Here is a 21,934-nt window from a genome sequence, read left to right as displayed (position 1 = left end):
CCTCCGTTCCCCTCCAAGTCACTGGAACCTTCCTCTTATTCTCTGTCTCATCAGCTGCTCTCTTGCTGTTCTGCACTACTCCTCTCTCCTCTCAATCACGGGCTATCTTCTCTTTTCAGCTTCGATCATATAAATCAGTTTCTACCACTCTGGTATTCGTTCTCTCAACTAACTGCTTCACTCTGTATGCTCTGATCTTAATGTCAAAGCTCGCCAGCTGCTCCAACTAAAATGACTTCAATCTTTCTAAGAGAGTATTAGCTTCTCGGTCTTTCTCGGACTTCAAGATGGCGACTGTCTGCCCTGAAATAATTAATTGCATTGATGCTAACGACTAGCTGCCGCCTACGAACTGACTGACTCACTACCTCATGCGTTCGCTAATATGGAAGCTTGTTCTTGCATGGAAAGTTACGGCCAGTAACCTACCGCCCCCCAAATTCTTTACCTCCCCGTACCAAGGACACGTTCTCAGCCGGCCGGCCTGATGTTATGTCTTCAGTACGAAGAAAAATACAGTCTTTCGATAAGGGCCAGCCTGAGCCGGTTCTCTCCAAGTGAACAACACCTCATAACTAAAACATTACATTTGACTTAAAAGCATCTCAAGCTGCCGGGGCAGAAAGAAAGATGGAGTCTCTCCCGTTTGAGGCCTGCAAGGCCCGAAATAAGCATAACTCCATCAGAAATATACTAGCACTCTCATAAAAGGACGGATTACTACTAACACTAAGGAATCTATCCCTCAACATAGATTTATAAGCCGTAAAAGGAAAGAAAGAGTAGGCGATTGCATTAAACGCCTTGTAAATAGGCCCTATCTAAGGTTCTAATCCTTCTATTAGAATGATAGCAGACTAAAGTCACCTCCAATCACCTTCACTCAAGAAAGGGGCAAAAAAGTCGGTCAGAACACTCCACCCTTGACTTTAGGCTACTAATCATTCGCTAAATGGAACTAACATCCATAGAGGAATAATATGAAACAAAACTAACCGACCTATTTCTAGTACCACATCTACAAGTCTGAAGTAAGGAAGGGATGCACTGAATAAAACAGCAAATAGCTACAAAAATGCAAATAGTAATCAGGATACCCCCTAATATCTGTCGTAAAGAATGTAAGTCAGGTAACCAATTAAAGAGCCAGTCAAACCAGCCCTGGTCAAGGTGTTTTCTAACTTCTTTGGTCAAGTCATGAAGTTTGTCAATATGAGCCTGAATGGATCTAGTATGATCTGATAGATTGAAACAGCAAAGGCCCTCAAAGTCATAACAGTCATGTCCATGTTTGAGCAAAAGATAGTCGATGGGTGCCCGGTTCTGCAAAATAGCTCTGCGTTCACCCTGGGCGTCCAGTAACATGTCAGATAAAATTGTAGAAGTATGATTGATAGATTTAACCATCCAACAGGCCATCTTCCCAATGGTCTTTGCATTATAGACAGCTAAAGCAGGGACACCTACAATTGAAAAAGCTAAACTAAGATATTCAGATTCAGAAAATAAATGTAGTGTAGAGTCACAATTGTCATGTAACATTACAGCATCACGAACGACACGGGAATGCGTATTAGGATGTGAAGAAAACATTAATAAGCTCAGTCTAGTGATGGCACAAGGTCCTCCAGAAATGTTTGCGGGAATGTAAGGCAAGGATGTATTACCACAAGAGAAAAGCCATCCAGAAGGTAACAGCATTGTACGATAATGACTAGGGGTAACTACTAAACTCTTGCAGGTCATATTATTTTTAACAGAAGTACATAATTTCGGTGATCTTCGGGAACACAAAGTTTGTTCATGAGCTGTAAATGAGGTTGCACCTTTCAATTTAAACGCACACATTCGGTGATAGCATTGGGATCACAGGTAAGGAAAAAACATAAATCACCCTGCGTGATATTGTATGTAATTATTTGGGAATGAATGGGGGGTGTCGGGTCTGAAAGCACAGTACATAAAGGACAATATTCGTGCGTAGCAAAATCTCCAAGAATAATATTAGGACGGGCATTTGATATATTAAAAATATGGGCCAAAGTCTCCAACGAAGCAGGGACAGCAACCAAACAGGTCGCTAGTATGTCAGTCACCGAACGCATCGGTGTTAAACAGAAATGTGGAGAATTAGTCACTCTCCGAGCTAGCGTAGTCCAAAAGTTAGATGATGAATCCCACGCAGCAAAGGAACGCGGTACTCGGGTTATCGAATCAACCAAAGTCTGTGGGTTCCCTCCTTTCCCGACGTAGTAGGCCAAAAGGAGTCCAACGCCGGCACATCCTGCAACAGCAGTCCAAAGAGTGATCTGAAAGAAAATCAAATACAGGCATTATTCATTCTCGTAAATAACATTTGTCAGTCGGAACAGCTTCCCAGCTATCTTTCCCTGGTCTCATGACGAGTATTGTATTATCATGACCGGTTGCAATAACTTCAGCTTGTTCAGGGGGATTTTTAGGCGATTGCACCCACACTCTCGCTCCTGGATTATCTGTGGAGCCAAAACCTTTTTGTCCTCTTACAGTTAACAAAGTTGGGGCAGTGCCTTTCTTAATCTCACCACTGAAAACAGGCATAATTAGCAACTGAGCAATTACCGAACAGTCTTATGAATTGATAGATCAACTTCACTGCTATTCAGCAGGAGTACCCTAATCTCTCCCTGATAATCACTGTCAATGACTCCTCCGAGTACTTGAATGCCTTTTAAGGCCAGGCCCGATCTAGGGGCAATCATTCCAAAATTTCCAGTTGGTATACAAACACCAACACCAGTTTCAATGATAACTCGATCTCTGCTTTTTATGGTAGTGTCATTCATGGCATGCAGATCTAAGCCTGCGGAACCTGGAGTCGCTCTGCATGGAGCTAATGCTCCAGGGGAAATTTCCCAATACATTACAGTATTGTCAACTGTGTTCAGTTTTATATCAACAGCTGGAGGAAATAAACGCATTAATGGAGATTCAGCATTCAAAAAGGGACGATTATTCAAAATCAACAGTGCCTGAAACAAATATTCTCTCCAATTCTTATATTTATTGTCAGTTAATTTGCGCAATTGATCTTTTAGCAAACCATTCATTCTTTCTATAAGGCCTGCTGCCTGTGGATAATATGGTATATGAAAAACCCATTCAATGTTGTTTTCCACACAAAATTCCTGCACCAATCTTCCCTTGAAATGGGATGCATTATCAGATTGAATTTGAAATGGGACACCATAATAAAGCATAATCAATTCCAATGTTTTAATGGTATTCACTTGGGTAGCTCGATTACAGGGAAAGGCCACCAAAAGGCCACTGTATGTATCAACGATGGTGCAAATATATTGGCAATTTTTACTCATAGGGAGTGGACCAATATAATCCATCTGCCAAATTTGAGCGGGTAATTTTCCTCGGTGTAAATGTCCTTTAACAATTTGGGGTACTTTTCGCTGTCTAGAATGTTGACAGATAGGACAATGCAGTATTGTATCTTTCATCAAATTTAAAGGAATATAAATACCTCGATCAGCAGCCCACCTGCTAGTGGCTCTTTCTCCAAAATGTCCTGCTTTCTGGTGGGCCCATTTCGCCAATCCCGCCAAATCAGAATCCTGCATGTCCACCACTGCCTCAGCAATTTTAGATTTCTCATCTGCAATGTTATGAAAGAATTTGTCAAGGGAATCTATTGGTGTATGAGCATCCACATGAAAGATTGTAACTTTGTGGGAGCATCTCCCAAATTTCTTGCCATAATTCTTTACCCCAAAGTTCTTTAGAATGCAGTTCCCAATTATGAGAATGCCAGGTTGGTAACCAAACCGCCAGTCCTTTAGCAGTGGACCAGGAATCAATAAAAAGATGACATGTACCAGGTAACTCTTGTTTTAAAAGTTGATAAACAGCATATAATTCAGCAAATTGACTACTCTTTCCTTCACCAGTTGTACTCAGCAATTTTTGTGTGATGGGATTACAGGACACTGCTTTCCAATGCCTCTTCTCTCCTATGTACCTTGCTGAACCATCCGTAAACCACACATGGTTTCTGTCCTCTGCAGACAGATCATCAAATGGCTTACCCCATTTAACAGGGGATTCCTGTACTACAGGTACGGAGCAATCACTCCCAGTCTCAATCGATGGCGCCTGCGCCACTTGCTCATGTAATGATGCCACACCTTTCGGTCCCACACATGCCCTGTCTTGTATGTACCATTTCCACTTAATCACACTCGCCTCTTGGGCATGTCCAATTCGATGAGTTTTCGGCGAACTCAAAACCCACAGCATAATAGGAATTTCAGGTCTCAAAACCACATCATGCCCCAAAGTCAATTGCTCGGTATCCACCAGAGCCCAATAACATGCAAGTAATTGTTTCTCAAAAGGTGTATAACGCTCACCAGCATCAGGTAACTTTTTAGTCCAAAAACCTAATGGTACTTTATTTTTACCTTGTTTTTGCCACAAACTCCAATTTGCATAAGAACCTTGCACGGACATTCAGATCCACATCACCGTCATGTACGGGCCACAAATCCAAAGCATACTGAATTGCTTCTTTCGCCAAATCAAACGCATCTTGCTGCAGTTTACTCCATTCAAACACATTCTTTTTACGAGTAACTCTGTATAAAGGGGCCAATATCTGACTCAAATGTGGGATGTGTTGACGCCAAAAGCCAAATAAGCCAATAAAGCTTTGAGCTTCTTTTAGGTTTCTCGGAACCGCAAAATCAAGAATTTTCTGTTTTACTTGTGGAATCACCTCTCTATTACCTTTATGCCAATTGATGCCTAAAAATTTTACACTTTGTGATGGGCCTTGCAATTTGTCGGGATTGATTTCCCAACCTTTTTCACGTAAATGATCAATAACTTGATCTAACTGAGTTTGAACTTGATCTTGTGTTTCACCTTGAATCAAAATGTCATCAATATAATGACACATCTGAATTTGTGCATTTACGGGTATTTCAGATAAATCTTCCGCCACCAACCGGTGACAGATCGTAGGACTGTGTACATAGCCTTGGGGAAGACTTCTAAACGTCATTTGACGTATATTCCATGTAAAACTGAATTGTTCCTGACACTCAGGGGACAATTGGGATTGAAAAGAAAGCATTAGCAATATCAATACACGCAACCATATTCCTGGATGCTTCTGAATTCTCTCAATTAAAGTAATTATGTCTGGTACTGCAACAGTCAAAGGGGGTGTATGTTTATTCAACTCGCGGTAATCAACAGTCATACGCCAAGAATTATCACTTTTACGTACGGGCCTAACTGGATTATTCCAAGTAGAAGTAACCGGAGTTATAACTCCTGCATCCACTAGATCTTGAGTTGTAGCATTAATTTCTTCATGGCCACCTGGAATACGATACTGCTTTTGGGAAACAACCTGTGTAGCCTGAGGAATTTTTATAGGGGGCATTCTCAAACGACCAACTCGTACAGGTCTGGATGATATATAACTTTTACTTCCAAATTGATAACAGCCGTCATCTAAATGCAATGTCATTCCTTTCAAAATGTCAATTCCAATTATGTATTCCAAGAGTGGCACAACTAAAACAGAATATTCTTTTCGGGGAATTCTACCTATTTTCATTTCAAGTGTAGTTTGCACTGCCGGGGTTTCCTTTCCACCTAATCAAGTAATTGTGAAAAACTGACCTTTAAATTTCTTTGATTTCCCATGAATGAGAGTGGCCTCCGCTCCTGTATCTACCAATGCTCAGGCCCTTTGGATATTACCATGTTTCCAAAAAATTTCAATATCTACATAGGGTCTATTGTCTCTGTGAGCCCACCTACGTACCGGAGCTTGACCTATTACCTAGTCATTTTTATTACGTTCTGATAACCAAGACAAATCAGGGTAAATGCTCTCATATTTCTTGGACGATATAATGTCATGTTCATATCCATCCCCATTGCGAAATGGATTCTTGTCATCTGCATGGTAATGTGAATTTCGATTGGAAAATCTGTGTTGATCCTCCCTTCTCCTCATCTCGGGGGACTGATCCCTTTCATCCCTATATCTGCTGCTAACACGGTCATCTCTCCCCCTTTCTCTTTCCCCCTCTCGCCCTCTCTCTTTTTCACGCCGAGGGGACACATCACGTTCATGCCGTCGTCCACCACGACGATCAGAATCATCACGACGTCTATCATCTCCACTGTCATCAGAATATTCACGGTCACAATCATTCTTTCACACACGTCGGGCACCCTCCTTCCGATCCAAACCACGCTTGCGAAACATGTCGCACAAGCGATTATTAGGTTCACCATCAATGTCCTCACTCTTCACACCATCAGCCAGTAAAGCAAGAAACATATCACGTCTAGAAAACTTATAATTTCCAGCAGTACGCCCTTCAGGTCTGGACTGTCTTTCAGGTTTAAGCCATTCGCCCAACTTGCCAAGCTGACGTACAGATTCAAGCACTAAGGACAACGCATTGCCAGTCTGATTGATCAACAAAGTCATCATAACCTGTTTATAAGCAACTTGGGAAGAACGGATGATACGATTCCGCACAGAAGATGTCAACAAACCATCCAACAATCTGTCAGATGTACTCAGAAAAATCGCAGTTTTCATCACCTCCTCCTTGAGCCTTTGTGCTGCATCGCGCAACGTATACCATGGCTTGTCATTCAGAGGCCAATCAGATTCAGTAGGGTATTCATGATTACAACCATCAGTTGCTAACTGAAGCAGACTAATTTGACCAGCACCATTGTAATTACGGAAATGATCTTGTATAGTAGAATCAGAACTCAAAGAACAAAATTTCAAAGCATCTCCCCCATCCAACATGATGCCAGCAGCACCCAGTTCATAAAGACACACCATCCACATAAGCAAGGCCTCACCGGGCCGTTGCTGAAATCGTTGCAAAATGTCACTAACTTCCTGTTGCGTAAAATCTTCCAAACTGTCCAAAGGAACACCGTTCGGATTACCAGGAGCTTGCTGTAATTTTTGACGAAAAACCGGATGAGCAAAAACTTCAGGACGAGCATCAGAAGAGGCCCGATCAATAGATTTAGAGGGACGATCAGAACAAGAAATGTCATCAGAACGGAGAGAGCGACCACGGTCGCTGGAATCATCATATCTGTCACAAGAAGCAGATTTACAATCACGTCCGAAGCGAGAAGACTCGCGCTTGTCAGACTCCTCAGCCGAGGAACCAGAATAATTCGAGTCCCAGATATTACCATCCCATTCATCAGGATTCCAATCCAGTCCGGCTTTCGCCACGACCAGACGCACTTTTCGTTTAGAAACACGACCGCGACGATTCTTATACTTGTATTTTGCAATACGAACAGCAGCCCTTTCGGCTATTGTCTGATAAGTCTCAAGTTTGTCGGCAAGCAATTTGTTTTGACATCGCAAAAGAGGATGAGCATTTTGCACTTCAATAAACTTTTCTTCCATATCGACATATTGTCTCTGTTATTTCAAAAATTTCTCATGTACAATCCTGTACGCAGATAAAACAATCCAACCTCTGCGTCCTAAAATAGGAAGCTCCTCACCCTTCACTACTGGCGCTTTTTGCAAACAAGCAATCACATTAGCTGGCTCCGCCAGTTCCAAACAAGAATTCCAATTTTCACTTAAACCAGTAGAATCGGCCCACTCACGGGCCAGAGCCTCGTAAGGCGTTGATTCCCAGCCGGGAATTTCAATAGGCAATTTAAAAGTAGATTTCGACCTTCTCAAAAACATTGTAACAAACAAAAAGATATATACAAAAATAAACAAATAATATACAAAATGAACTCCGTACGTGCCGAGCGCAAAGCAAAAAGATATAAGCAATACGGCGCACACAGGCTTCGTAAACGGTTCGTGACGCCAGATGTAACGACCGGATTTTCGGACCAGATAGACTCAGCTCACCAAGACACCACTAACCCAGCCGAAACGTAACCACCTCCCTCCTTAGAACCTATTTACAACAGGTGTCTGTGTTCCTACCTAAGGATGGGGAATTAGCAATATACAAACTTAGATCGTCTAAAATACCACACTCATACAATATATGTAGTCTCACGGCCATATGGGCCCAGACTAATCTACCCTGAGGCAGTTCTGATTACTTACCATTACACATTGGTCACACCCAGTGCTCACTCAAGCCACAATCCTGTGGGTATATGCACTGTGTCCCCCCAGTGCTCTCACTATTTCATACATACACAAGCCACAATCCTGTGGGTATACACATTGACCACAATCAATGCTCTCATTAACGCCGCTTTCCCTAGAGGCGATCTCACTACACACCCTTTCCCTCCGGTGCTCTCATTAACGCCGCTTTACAACGACAATCACTTTTCGATGAATACCTTCAGCTCTCCATGTTGGGGAATTTCTTATTATCCACTAAAGGTACAATACTACAATATTATGGATCACACAAGAAAGGCCAAATTACACGGCGTACGACTTATTCCTTATTTCAAGAGCTCCTCTCCCCCTCATTATTCAGTTACCATTTACCTGGCCGGGAATTACATCCGTTCACATAACAGCATCTGACTTGAAGAAAGGCTAACTTTACCATAAGATAATAAAACATACACACTGGTTCACTAAGAACTGGGGTATCTTTATTCATTAACAATATCAACAATATAATACTGCACTATAACATATAGCCTGAAAAGGAAAAGGAAAGGTTAGAATGTGTGTGCACACTATTAAGAAAGGGTCGACGTCACCTTATGAATATGAAGTCTGGACTCAGCAGTCATCTGGGTTCCCTTCTTGTCTGTGCCTTGGCTCGTCTTAGGATCACCTCTGCAGTCACGGATACACGTCTGCACCGCTATGCTCTGTCTCCTCCGTTCCCCTCCAAGTCACTGGAACCTTCCTCTTATTCTCTGTCTCATCAGCTGCTCTCTTGCTGTTCTGCACTACTCCTCTCTCCTCTCAATCACGGGCTATCTTCACTTTTCAGCTTCGATCATATAAATCAGTTTCTACCACTCTGGTATTCGTTCTCTCAACTAACTGCTTCACTCTGTATGCTCTGATCTTAATGTCAAAGCTCGCCAGCTGCTCCAACTAAAATGACTTCAATCTATCTAAGAGAGTATTAGCTTCTCGGTCTTTCTCGGACTTCAAGATGGCGACTGTCTGCCCTGAAATAATTAATTGCATTGATGCTAACGACTAACTGCCGCCTACGAACTGACTGACTCACTACCTCATGCGTTCGCTAATATGGAAGCTTGTTCTTGCATGGAAAGTTACGGCCAGTAATCTACCGCCCACCAAATTTTTGTACCTGCCCGTACCAAGGACACGTTCGCAGCCGGCCGACCTGATGTTATGTCTTCAGTACGAAGAAAAATACAGTCTTTCGATAAGGGCCAGCCTGAGCCGGTTCTCTCCAAGCGAACAACACCTCATAACTAAAACATTACATTTGACCTAAAAGCATCTCAAGCTGCCGGGGCAGAAAGAAAGATGGAGTCTCTCCCGTTTGAGGCCTGCAAGGCCCGAAATAAGCATAACTCCATCAGAAATATACTAGCACTCTCATAAAAGGACGGATTACCACTAACACTAAGGAATCTATCCCTCAACATAGATTTATAAGCCGTAAAAGGAAAGGAAGAGTAGGGGATTGCATTAAACGCCTTGTAAATAGGCCCTATCTAAGGTTCTAATCCTTCTATTAGAATGATAGCAGACTAAAGTCACCTCCAATCACCTTCACTCAAGAAAGGGGCAAAAAAGTCGGTCAGAACAGGGGGTCTATTGGGGGGTGTACTGTCATGACTGCCAGGCTCACAGGACTACAAACACCGCCAGCTGGGGACACACATGCATGAGCACGGGTCAGGCAAGTTAAAGCCCACCATTCCTCTCACAGCAGCGCTTCGCGTTCCAGCTCTTGGACTAGTTTCACTTACCCAGTTCACTTACGGTTCATCGCGTCCCTCTCTCCTTCGTCGGCGTTGTGATCAGTCCTGTCGGGTGATGTTTCTCTTCGGCTCCCCTCCATGATTCTTTCCTAGTTTCTGCAAAAAAGTGGGACAAGATGGATTAAAAACCTGCATTATCATGGTTACCGTAACAGAGTAGTTGCACTGCCCTGTTTTATTTTCTGTTTATAGTGATACCCATCACTTACCTGATTCTAGGCTCTGGGCGTTGTAGAGATCCGCTCCATCCATATACTTGGGGCACCTAAAAGGGAAAGTGAGGTTTAACACCTGATACTACCTGAAATTAAGGTTACATTTTGTTGGCTACATACCTATTTTCTACAGTATTGAAAAGAATGCTACAAGCTACATCTGTCTAATACTTACCAGTTATAGCAACCCCTTCTCCAGTAATTCCTTTTTTCTTTAAATCATATCTCAATGTTTCTTTCAGCACCAGTCACACACTTTACATCACAAATTCTTACCCATTCTGCCCAGTTATTGAAAAGGGAACTTTAAGGTAGATGAAATAGTATAAGAGGATACATACAATAGGATTGTGTTATTCTATCACCTAATGTGTTTATTGATTTCCCCCTTGTCTACAGCCTTTTGTTTTACTCTGACCAAATCCTGTGGCTACTAAGTGGCGATGAGGGATCTCTTCCCCTATTTTTCCTTGTTTTGTTCCCCTTCTTCCCCAGATTACCATTGTTGCCTAGACGGGGTCAGGCGTAATAGGTAATTGGGAGAAGTTGTGGACCTTACTTCAAGTTCCATGACGTTCCTGCGGAAACACAGGTGAGAATTTGACAATCCGCCCTGGCTGAGGCTCCTGCTGGCTGAGTCACAGATTTGGAGAGAGTTTAGCAAATTGTGCCACAGTGTCAATGTCCAGGTAAGGAGAAGGTGGGACGCGTAGCGGTAAAGGCCCGGGGGTTGAGTCACTCAGGCCTAGCACCTGTTGATAACGCACCCCAGTGGCTGATCATTCGCTATGGGGGAAGAGCGTCGGCCCACAGCTTTCAAGCAATGCAAGAAGAGGAACAATGATAACTTCCTGATGTAATTGTCGTGCCATGTTTCCTTTGCGGGCGGGAGGGTGAGTAGGGCTGCTCCAATCACAAAGCCGGGCAGGGGCGGAGCGGCATGCCCTCTCAAGTGCGCAGTGAGCGTTTGGTCAGCCCGCTCAGGCCACCCAAAGCAGTCATGCACCCTGCCCTGTTCACAATGCAGGCTGCATTGCATTCTGCATGGAGAACATGCCCACACCTCCACCCCCTGACTGAACGCCTCGTACCGGCGCAAATTACCAATCCCAATGCCGCATTGCAGCTTTGTGATTGCCTTCGGAGAGGGAGCCTAGCTGCCTACTTTCTGTTCCTTGAAGCAGACTCATTTAAATATTTACAACACCCGCTTACACACACACACCTGCGTCCACACCCCATCCAGTGTTCTTTCTGCCGTTTCCCACCTCCCAGCTGTCCAGTCCCCCCGCAGCACTTCTCAATGGTGGCCGCTGTGTGGCCATGCACAGCCGGCGTGCCACTGGGGTGCCAAAGGTATACATGGAGTTACGACACACATACTATTCCATTGCATTCCATTACAATGCAAACTAATACTAGGCATATTGCAACAGTAGGGAAGGTGTTTGATTTCGGAGATGTAAACATTACTATTCTCACTTCAGTGAGTGCAACCCTAAAACTAACCCTTGCACCCAAGGCAAACCCTTAACCCTAAAATTCATCTTTGAGTCCCCAAAACTCACCCTAAAAGTCATATTTGACCCAAAGGCACACCCAAATTTTCATATTTGACCCAAATGCACACACACATGTTCATGTTTGACCCCAAAACACACCCTAAATTTCTAATTTTACCCCATAATACACCCAACATTTTATCTCCGACACCCGAAACCCATACCCACCCTAAAACTTAAACAGACCCCATTATTGACCTCACAATGCATTGTAATGGAATGCTATGAAAAGGCACCTGCATTGCTGGAGTTGCGTTGTAAAGGCATTACGATGTAATGCCTGCATTGTAATGGACATCTCCTGTGCCAAAGGCAAGCCATAGGCAAGCCCGTCTGTGTCCGTCTGCCCCTGTACTGCACTCAGCACCAAGGAACCTTCCCCTCGGACACTCCACCCCTACCGCTCCAGCACCCTTCTCACCGTCATCCCTGGACGCCACATCGCCTGGAGGGACCAACATCTGCTCCGGACCAGACATCGCTACTAAATCACCTGCAAAGACCACCCCGACCTTCCAGGAGGAGGCATTGCCATCACCTACAAAAGCACACTCCAACTGACCATGTACTCTAATGACCCAATGATGACCATGGAACACCTCAACTTCCAGATCCAGAACAACCCCAACCCCATCCTCTGCAGCACCCTCATCTGTAAGCCCCTGGGGCCATGGACACCCATTCTCCGATACCATTGTAGACCTCATCGCACACTAGGCTCTCACATCCACCGACGACATCCTACTCGGCAAACTCAAGTTCCACCTGGACGACCCCAGTGACCAGAACACCACCAAGCTCCCCAATGTCAGACTCAAGCAGCTTGTCACCGCAGCAAGCCACATAACAGGACACACAGTCGAGCTCGTCTCCTCCTGCAGCGGGTCCTTCAACTACAGCCACACCACCGGACTGTCCTGGACTGTCCATCATTGTATACATCACGTCTTCACCATGCCCACCATACACCACCGCCATCATTGCCCCCCTCGCAGCTGGATCAAGGCCACCGAAGTACGTCTCGTCAAGTCTCTCAGCACAACCACTCTGCCAACGCTTACAGACGATGACACCGTAATGCGCAACCGCCAACGATGGATCTCCAACTGTGCCGACACCCGGGCACCCATCAAGAATGGCACTGCGTCAGTACCTTATGCCTGCCTGATGGCAGGCGTAAGGGTGACGCAGTGCCACAGAGATAGGCTGGCCCCATGGATTGCTGGAGTTGCATCATAGTTGTGACACGACTGTAGCAATGCATGACCTTAGCGCAGACAGATACATCAGGATTCCAGACATATCTGTCATTACTTGCGTCATGAGCGCTGTCCAGTGAATGCAGCGCATCCGTGGTGTCACAAGAAGGGAGTAATGAAAAGTGTTGCAATGCTGTCTTGTCGCAACGCTGCAACACTTTTCATGAGTGAGGCCCAGAAATGTGCACTATCTTATTGATGGTGCGTAGTCCTGCCCTATAGTTTTGTCGCAGGGCAGCGCAGCACCATTGCTTACAGCGCTGTCCAGCACCAAAATGCGGATATGAGGCCCAAGGGTTATCTCCATTTTTAAGACCAGCTATTTTCTGGTCTTAAAAAACTGCCTATAACTGCAGTTAGCAGCATTTTTTTGGTCCTCCAAACTTCAAGAATTCCCTTGTAAATATCGTGAAGTGGGGTTAGCGGCAGTTTTTGCTTGGGAATGCCTCCTTTGCATGTCATTATTGCTAACAGAAGTGGCGATCTTTATAATGGACGTTTTTGCCAGAAAACTGCCGCTAACAGCGGTTAGCAGCAGCTTGTACATAAGGCGATAAAAAACTTACTGCAAAACCGTTAGAAAAGTGCGCTAATGCGGCGTTAACTCCTTGTACATATGCCTCAAGATTTTTATTATGCAAATATTTTATGGCCCGTCATAATTTCCAATCAAAGCTTATTTAGATATACTCTGGGACCCAACATGATTTGATTGATCGAGTTTACATTATCTCTCAGAGTTGGAAAAATATTTCCATGAAATTAGATGCACTTATGTATTTGAATTTCTAGTGACAGAATGGTAAATTGCTCCGATTTCTCAACCACCAACTTTTGTTTGAAGGGGATGGTTGACTAGCCCTCGACCCTTCCCTCCTTCATCCGCCAGTCTTGTTCTGTAAAAGCAGAAAAATAAGAAATAACAGCTATGAGGTTTATGGGAGACGAAGTACGGCAACTGTCGGGTAATGGCTGAAATGATCTGTTTACAACCCTTGACCTGGAAGTAAATGTCGCGAAGGGACGAGGTTATTCATTTAAACTTGTTAAATGGAAACATGCAAGATTAGGCTCTTTAACATGCCCAGTCTGGTTCCTGATGACCCCGGACACACACTCCAGCTCTGTTGATTTGCTTAGTGGCTGATAGCCCCTTGGGATAAGGCGCTAATGGACTGCTGTTTACATAATCCCGGCAACAAACATGGACGAGCACATTCCACGAATCTCAGAAGTGGAATATTACGATAAACAAGGCCCACTAAAATAATGAAGAAATGCGCAGATTAAGCATCATTTCTATTTTGATAGGAAACTCTGAACATTGTAATGCTGATGGGATGAACTGTGTAAGCGCATCTCGGAAACTGGCAGCTCCTTCATATGGTTAATTCCGTCAGCACCGGAAATTATTTTAATGACTGTATTTCATTCTCGTTGTTTAACAAAGAGTGCCTTGAAGTCTGTCAGACGCTTTCTACGGGAGGCATCTAGGGACTGATAAATCTATTCAAAGGAGCAAAGATACATGCAGAATTCTTTCAAGAACTGCAGTGCCTAAAATCATACTGTGAGTCAAAGAGGAGAGCAAAGTATGGAACTAACGTTTTTTAATCTCAATCACAGGATCTAAGCCTAGATCTTTGATCTTTGATCTTTTCCTAGTGATAAACTCTTAAATTATAAGTAGTACATAGACAGTTGCTAGATGGTATGGAAGTCTGGGTTATGGCTTGATGTTGTGGGAACTGTTTCAGGGGCAGTCAGGGATTACTGGGCCAAGATCGGGTAACCTTACAGTTCCACCTAAAGCTGGCCACCATGTACATGTGCTTCTCATGAGCAAGCATTCCGTGGCCCACTCAAGAATGCGGTGTTGGTTTAGAGACTCTGCGCATTTCCTACGAGTACGAATGGGGCCAGTAGTGATGGAAATCTCTGGGACTGTCTTGGTTGGTAAAGCACATTAGGCCTTTGCTCTGGAAAAGAAGGCCTCAGTGGGACATGGGGTATATCTTATGAAGCAGGGGCCTCATTTATGAGGCTGTGCGTCACTTTTACGCCGCCGGTGCGTCACTTTTTGTGACGCACCAGTGGCGTAAAAAATGCGCCTTGTTGCGCCATATTTACAAAGTGACGCATCCAGGTAGATGCGTCACTTTGTAAACCCCTGCGCCACATTATACCTGCGCCGGGTATATTGTATGCAAGGGGGGCGTATTGATGCAAGGAAGGGTCGTAGAAGTGACGCAGTGAAATCTATGAGATTTCACTGCGTCACTTTTAGGATGCCGTTGCGTCAAAATCTTGCGCCTGCCTCACAGCAGGCGTAAGACTGACACAGGCCCTTTCACATGGGGCTTGCCCCATGTGAAAGGACGCATTGCTGGAGTTGCGTCACTTTTGTGACACACTCCAGCAATGCGTCACTTTTGCGCTTACAGATACGTCAGAAATACTGACGTATCTGTAACTCCTTGCGACATGATGCGTCATACATTAAATATGACGCATCAGGAATGTCGCAAGGAGTGCGCACTGAGAAGTGACGCATCGCTGCTTTCACGCAGCGATGCGTCATTTCTCATAAATGAGGCCCCAGATTTCTTGCAGTCGCTTGTTAGTTCCGAGTAACCCCTACCCTTCCAGTTCTTGGTCAATGTCACAAGACCATTCCTGTAATAGAAAGTTCAGAGGGCCGCGTCCCATCGGCCGGTCTTCCTGGCAGCAGAGGCATTTCCACCACAATGGTGTGGTCCTGCACCCAATGGAGATGATTGCCTCTTTCCTAGTCCAGCTGATGTGTGAGTGCTTTACGCTAAGCGTAGGCGGCTGTCGAGGTAAGTAGTTGCAGAAACAGTAGTGGTGAAGTGTAGAATCCAGCAGAGTCATGGAGGTTGAGGTCCTAGTGGCCTAGCAGCTTTGCTTCTTACTCGGATCCAGTCGCAAACTACCCACTAAGAAAGCTGGAGGCATGTCCTGTGAGGAAGGGGTGAAGTCTGGGTACTGGGACCGTCTCTTCATCCTGCTTGTGACTTATTAGTTAATGTTGAACCGCAGACAGCAATCCATTTTTCGTACCACCTGTCTGCTTCTTGGCAGTAGATACTTGGCCACAAAGCCCACTCCTGTGAGTTCCCTGACTCCTCCCACTTACAGTGGTTAATGTAGCTGTCTTTGCTGAGGACACTTCCAGGGCCTCAGACTTGATTGATTGATTTGGCAATTTATAAAGCGCAAACAAATGCCCAAAGGTGTCAAGACGCTACTTCACCCTCGGCACAGCAAAACACGTCTCCCCAATGTTGCAGTGGCTGCAACAACTCGTTGCACCAGTGCTCTTTCACAGTCCCCCACTTACAAAGCAGTGTCTTCAGCCTTACAAGGCACACTCCTCCGCGGTTGGTCAGCTCTTCCCCTTGAAGCAAGGTCCAGGTAGTCCCTCCTACAGACTTGTCCATCTTCCAGAATTCCAGTCTCAACCCTGAATCGAACATTTTCATTTATACAAGTTATTGAGTTTAGTTTGAGAAGCCAACCTTCACATTTCTGGAGGAAAGAATGCAGGGCCGGCTTTGGCGCTGGTAGCACCCAGTGTGCCAATCTTTGTTGTCGCCCCCCAGAACCTCCTTCTCTTTGAATTCCCTCAATACCACACTCCACCAGTGCCCCTCAACTCTCCATAGCTCCTCTCTCACATGCATTTCATTTGTTTTATAGTGCGTATGATACCAGTATAGGGTGTCAGAGCACACACACATTATAAAGAGCCAAGGACTCATACTTCTGTAAATCAGTCCATAGAAAATCTTACATTAAACAATGAATACTACAAGGTGTATGAATCACAGATACTAGTAGGTAGGATATTTTAAGAGTGTTTCGTCTGTGTAAGCACAAACTCAAGATGTAAAACATACCACATTGATTGGGTTTACTAAAAAGACTGTACCCAAATGAACCCTTCAGTAAATGACTGGGGGGGGGAAAGCAACGTGCTAACTTATGCCATGTAGCTTTCATGCAGCTCTTTGATGAAACTTCATGGTTCCAAGCGCTATATTAGGGTTGTACCTTATGAACTGGAAAAGGATCTCTGTGACACAAGCACTAACCTACTGAGCTAGTCACATATGATACAGTACGGTGATGTGCGATGTACATGTTCTTTGCAGCAGGCATATTAACCCTCTGTGCTACATGAATAGAAACTGCCACTAGTGAGAACTCGATTTCTCTCCAGCAGGAACATTAGTCACCCGTTATCTTGACATTTGTATTGCCAACTCGAAACCAGCAGTACATAAGGAACTCTGCTGCAGGTGCTTTTTAAAACAGTGTTATTTCTCACCACGGCGCCCCCCCCCCCCGAAGTCAGTGCCAGGTGCGACTACACCAGTCGCACCGCCCTAGTGCCAGCTCTGAATGAATGTCACTACAAGGTATGCTATCCAATTCAAACATGTGTCTCATTATTTGGTCCCTGGTATTTCTGGGGAGGCTGGTAATTAGGGTTAATGACTCTGTAGAGGTTCAAAGGTCCACAGTAAATCTAAAGGCCCATTGTTTAATCATCCAATCACAGCATCTGCAGAAACCAGTCTCTGGGCGAAACTTTAGGAAGAAATGAGTAAGTACCAGCAGTACTGAGCATGAATTTACCAATTCTCTTAGTAATCTCTCAATCCTAAGGGGACCCTCAGGGTTTCAATTGTAATCCCTCTTACCTCCAACCCCTCAGTGTTACTGATGCCTTGGGTATCAAACACTGGGGATGGATCTTGTGATCATGCTCTATGTTGGGTGAATTGTTCAATAAGCAGAAGTCTCAATGCTGATAAATGCTTGTTCTACAAGTCATCATTTGGAATCTTGTTAAGGTAGACTCAGCACTCAGTACTTCTGGGGCTGTATTACAGAAGGTGCCCTGGGGGCGCAATGGGCGTTTGTGCCCCTTTGCGCGTCCCCGGGGCACTTTGGTATTATAGAAGGGGGCGCAGATGCTTGTGCATCCCCTTCTATAGTACCAATAGCGCTGGTGTACTTAATGCGACAGCGCTACCTTCAGAGGGTGTTCCATCATTTGCATAAGGGCGTGCCCTTTGCAAATGAGGGAATTCCTTTGACTCTGCGCCCGCGCCATTATACAGACGCGGGCGCAGAGTCAAAGAACCCCTCAGGAGGTACACTGACAATGCACCATTTAAAAGGTGGCACACTGTCAGTGCGCCCCCTGAGAGAAGCTCTCTGCAGGGGGTAAAGGGGATCCCATGGACCCCCAGACATCCGCTTTCAGGTGGGTGTAGTCAATGACTGCACCCGCCTGCAAAGGGATCTCTAATCCCTTTTGAAAGTGTAGGCGGGTGCCGTCTGTACCGTGAAAACACGGAGCAGCTGTTCTGTGGGTTCACATGAATGCATTGCCCCAGGGCAGCTCGAGGTCGCGGCTGTCCTGGAGGCAGCGCATACACCATAATGGGGCGCATTATCATTGTTTGCTCCCGGCGCACCTTTTGGAAGGTGGACCGGGTGCAAACAATGGTAATGTGTAATATGCTCTTTGAAATTTATAAATTCAGCACTGTCTACACAGGATTGTACTACTGAGTACCAACATGAAGAATATCACCATGCAAGAATATTGAGGACAAAATAGTGATGGCCAAAATAAGGTCTGGGCAGTGAACTCTGCTCTGTTCCCGGAGTTTGCAGAGTTTTCCACACTCCGCAGAGCCCGCAGAGTTCCAAAAATCCCTGCTACGCATAGCGGAGCAGAGTTTTTTCCTTGCTCGCCAATGTCAAATTGACGAGCAAGGAAAATCCACCTGCTGGTGAAATTTCATAAAGCAGGCGGTCAGATTTCTCAACGCGGATGGTTAAGGTTGGTTGCGACTGCTTGTGTTAAAAAACCGTCCGGGTTGTGAAAGCTGCTGCTCAGGAAGAAAATCTATGCAAGCAGCAAGAAAAGATGCAGCGGCCTCTTGCTCTGTGCATGGTGCAATCCATGCTGATTGTACAGCACAGGACAAATACTCGGCGCTCGCGGAACTCCTGGTAGCAAGGCAGAGTTTTTTGGTCACTTCGTGGAGATCCGCGTAGCTGAACTCCGCCCAGGCCTAGCCAAAATATCAAAATGTAAGTGCATGTGGGAAGTATAAATGTACTATTCCTAACTCCACATCTAAGAGCCTTGAAGATCTATGTATCACATAGGTACACACTTGTGGAGCTAGGTATAGAAAATGCAGACGTACCTTTTTTTTTTAGAGTTTTATATAGCGCTGACTATACTTAAAGACATTAGAGCGCTTTACATGAGCACCAGTTTCGTTACACAAGGACACATTCCTTTTTTGTTAGGCAGGGGGAGATTAAATGATTTTCCCAGAATCACAGGATGTTGAGCTTCGTTGCCGACATTCGAACCCGGTTCCCCAGCTTCAAGGTCGACAGCTCTAGCAGTAAGGTTACATCCTCTCCCCTTAGCAGTCATTTTTTCTCTATTTTGTCCTCAATATTTAATACCATTGATATTCTGACTTCGATATTTAGTATGTATCCCTCCATAGAGATACAGACAAGTTATTTACAGTGTTTTGAAATAGCGTTAGTACAGTATTTTGCTCCATTACAGAAAATTGTAATTGTATTGAGCTGTTAATTGTTTGTCTATGATAAACAGGATACTTTATGTGGCAATAATTAACTGGACTTTTCAGACTCAGGGTACAAACACAATATGGCTGACTTTTCGAGGAACCCTCTGGCGCCACAACGCGACTAGTCAAAGTCCTCGAAAACATCTTAATTTCCAATTTCAGTTACTGCACACAAGAAGAGCATCTACAAAGTTCCTTTTTCATCTTGTCTGGATGTACATTAGAAACAGCTGATTGAATTTATATACCCAGAGGCATTTCCAAAGATATAAATGCACAGCTGTTCACTTGAATAGACGTGTGTTCTTTCTAATTTGGGAGCATGGTGTGGGATAAGGGTTAAAACATATCAAGTCATAGCCCTGACGTTTGACACACTGCGCGTGGTGGGAAAAAATTATTACCTTCACATGTCTCTTCTTGTCAACAGTGAATTCTATGGCAGGAACTGCCTCATGAATATGTTAATGCCGAAAAGATCAACGCCCTTGCTGACTCGCAGCATTTATTGTATTATGTGTTCGGGTGAAGTGAACAGCTGGCTTTCATTATGGTTATCCAGTTCACAGCAAAGTCTTTAATCCAGAGCTTCAGACATACAAATATAAAGGGGAGGGGTGGACCGTTCTCCGAGAGAGCAAAAAAGACTAAATTAAAACGCCATAACATCAATTAGAGCATTGGAATGTTGGGAGCTGCATTGAACACAAAGTGATGGCTAAGGGCCGATAACACTGGCACATACCTTCCCCTGCAACATTTTAATGTTTATCTTTCGTTTCTTTTTGTTTAATCTGAATGTTCTGCAATGATTGGAGAAATGTTCTAATAGTCGAATAGCCAATATGTATTGGGCTATGCAGGTCTTTAAAGGCTCTCTGCCTCATTATGGGCCCTAGTATGTTGCTTGGACCAATAACCAAGCATAGAGTCTTTCACAGTCGATATAGCTTCGGAAGCAGGTTATAATGTAGCCTGCTGCCAAGGTATATACTGGTTGATAAAGGCCCTGGACCTGAGTCACAAAGAGGGAGAAACCCTTTAACTACTGGTAAAACCACCTGAGGAAGAACGGCAATAAGGTTATTAAATATTCCACCTTCTGAGGGTAGAATGTTCTAAACTAAAAAGGGAGAAACAGAAAGACAAAGGGGCCGATTATGATCGCGGACGGACGCACTGAGGAGGAGGGAACGTCCGCATGGGCTGCGGCGTCCCCTCCTGTGCGATTAGGATGTGACCGCCACCCTGGCGGTCACATCCTCTATTTTTAACATTGCAGCGGGTGCGGCTTCAAGCTGCACCCGCAGCAATGTTAAAAATGCAGTCATTGCATTTGTATGCAGAAAGATGCAGGCACCGCGCGTTGCCTGCCGCTTTCTGCATACAAATGCAGGGGGGTACCATAGGTACCCCCCATGTGCACCCCCCACCCCCCTTCACCTAGGGGGCCCGCAACGGGCCCCCGCAGTGAAGATCCGTACGTGGAAAAGAATTTCTTTTGGGGCATCCTAATATGGCTGGCGGTGTCTGAGAGACACCGCCACCATATTGGGGGTTTTCCACTGTGGTTGTAAGCCACCGCGGCGAAAAGCTGTGGACGGAAACCAGGACCCACCAGCCATCCTAATGTGGCGGTGGGACTTTGGTGGGTCCGCTGCGGTTTTTCCGCATCCTCCGGGCCGGCGGTGGCTTCCACCGGCCCGGAGGATGCGGAAAAACAGCAATCGTAATAGGCCCCAAACAGTGGAATGTTGGCACAAAAGGTTTATATGGGCTGTTATTAGCACAGAGCCACTTAAATTTCTTCAATGGAGCTCCTACCATTCCAATGTAATGCTATATTAAAAAATGTCAATGTCGGGAGCTCCACTGAAGACAATGGAGCAGCGTTGGGTCAATAATGTGTGCTATTCTGTCTAATCGAATATTCTACTTTTTGTTATTTTGTTTCTCCCTTTCTAATTAGGAACATTTTAGTCTCACAATGTAGAACATTATAATAACAATATAGCACTCCTGCCACAGGCAAAGTCCCTCTCCACCATTATAGGCCCTGGCTTGCAACCCAAAGCCTATATACAGAGAGAGGTACTTCAAAGACTGGTAAAGCCCTTGGCAGAGGGCTCTCAAGGACAGCGAATATTCCCAACCACTTTCATCCCCAGCTATGCTTTCTTCTATGCCTGATATTCCGATGCATTGGAAACTGATGGCAGTTAGAAATTGCCAATCTGTCTATTTTTCATTGCCATGCAAAGCATGGT

This window comes from Lissotriton vulgaris, chromosome 11, assembly GCF_964263255.1.
Source record: "Lissotriton vulgaris chromosome 11, aLisVul1.2, whole genome shotgun sequence".
Taxonomy (NCBI): Eukaryota; Metazoa; Chordata; class Amphibia; order Caudata; family Salamandridae; genus Lissotriton; species Lissotriton vulgaris.
The sequence above is the reverse complement of the archived record's forward strand: the minus strand, read 5'-3'. Positions refer to the sequence as shown.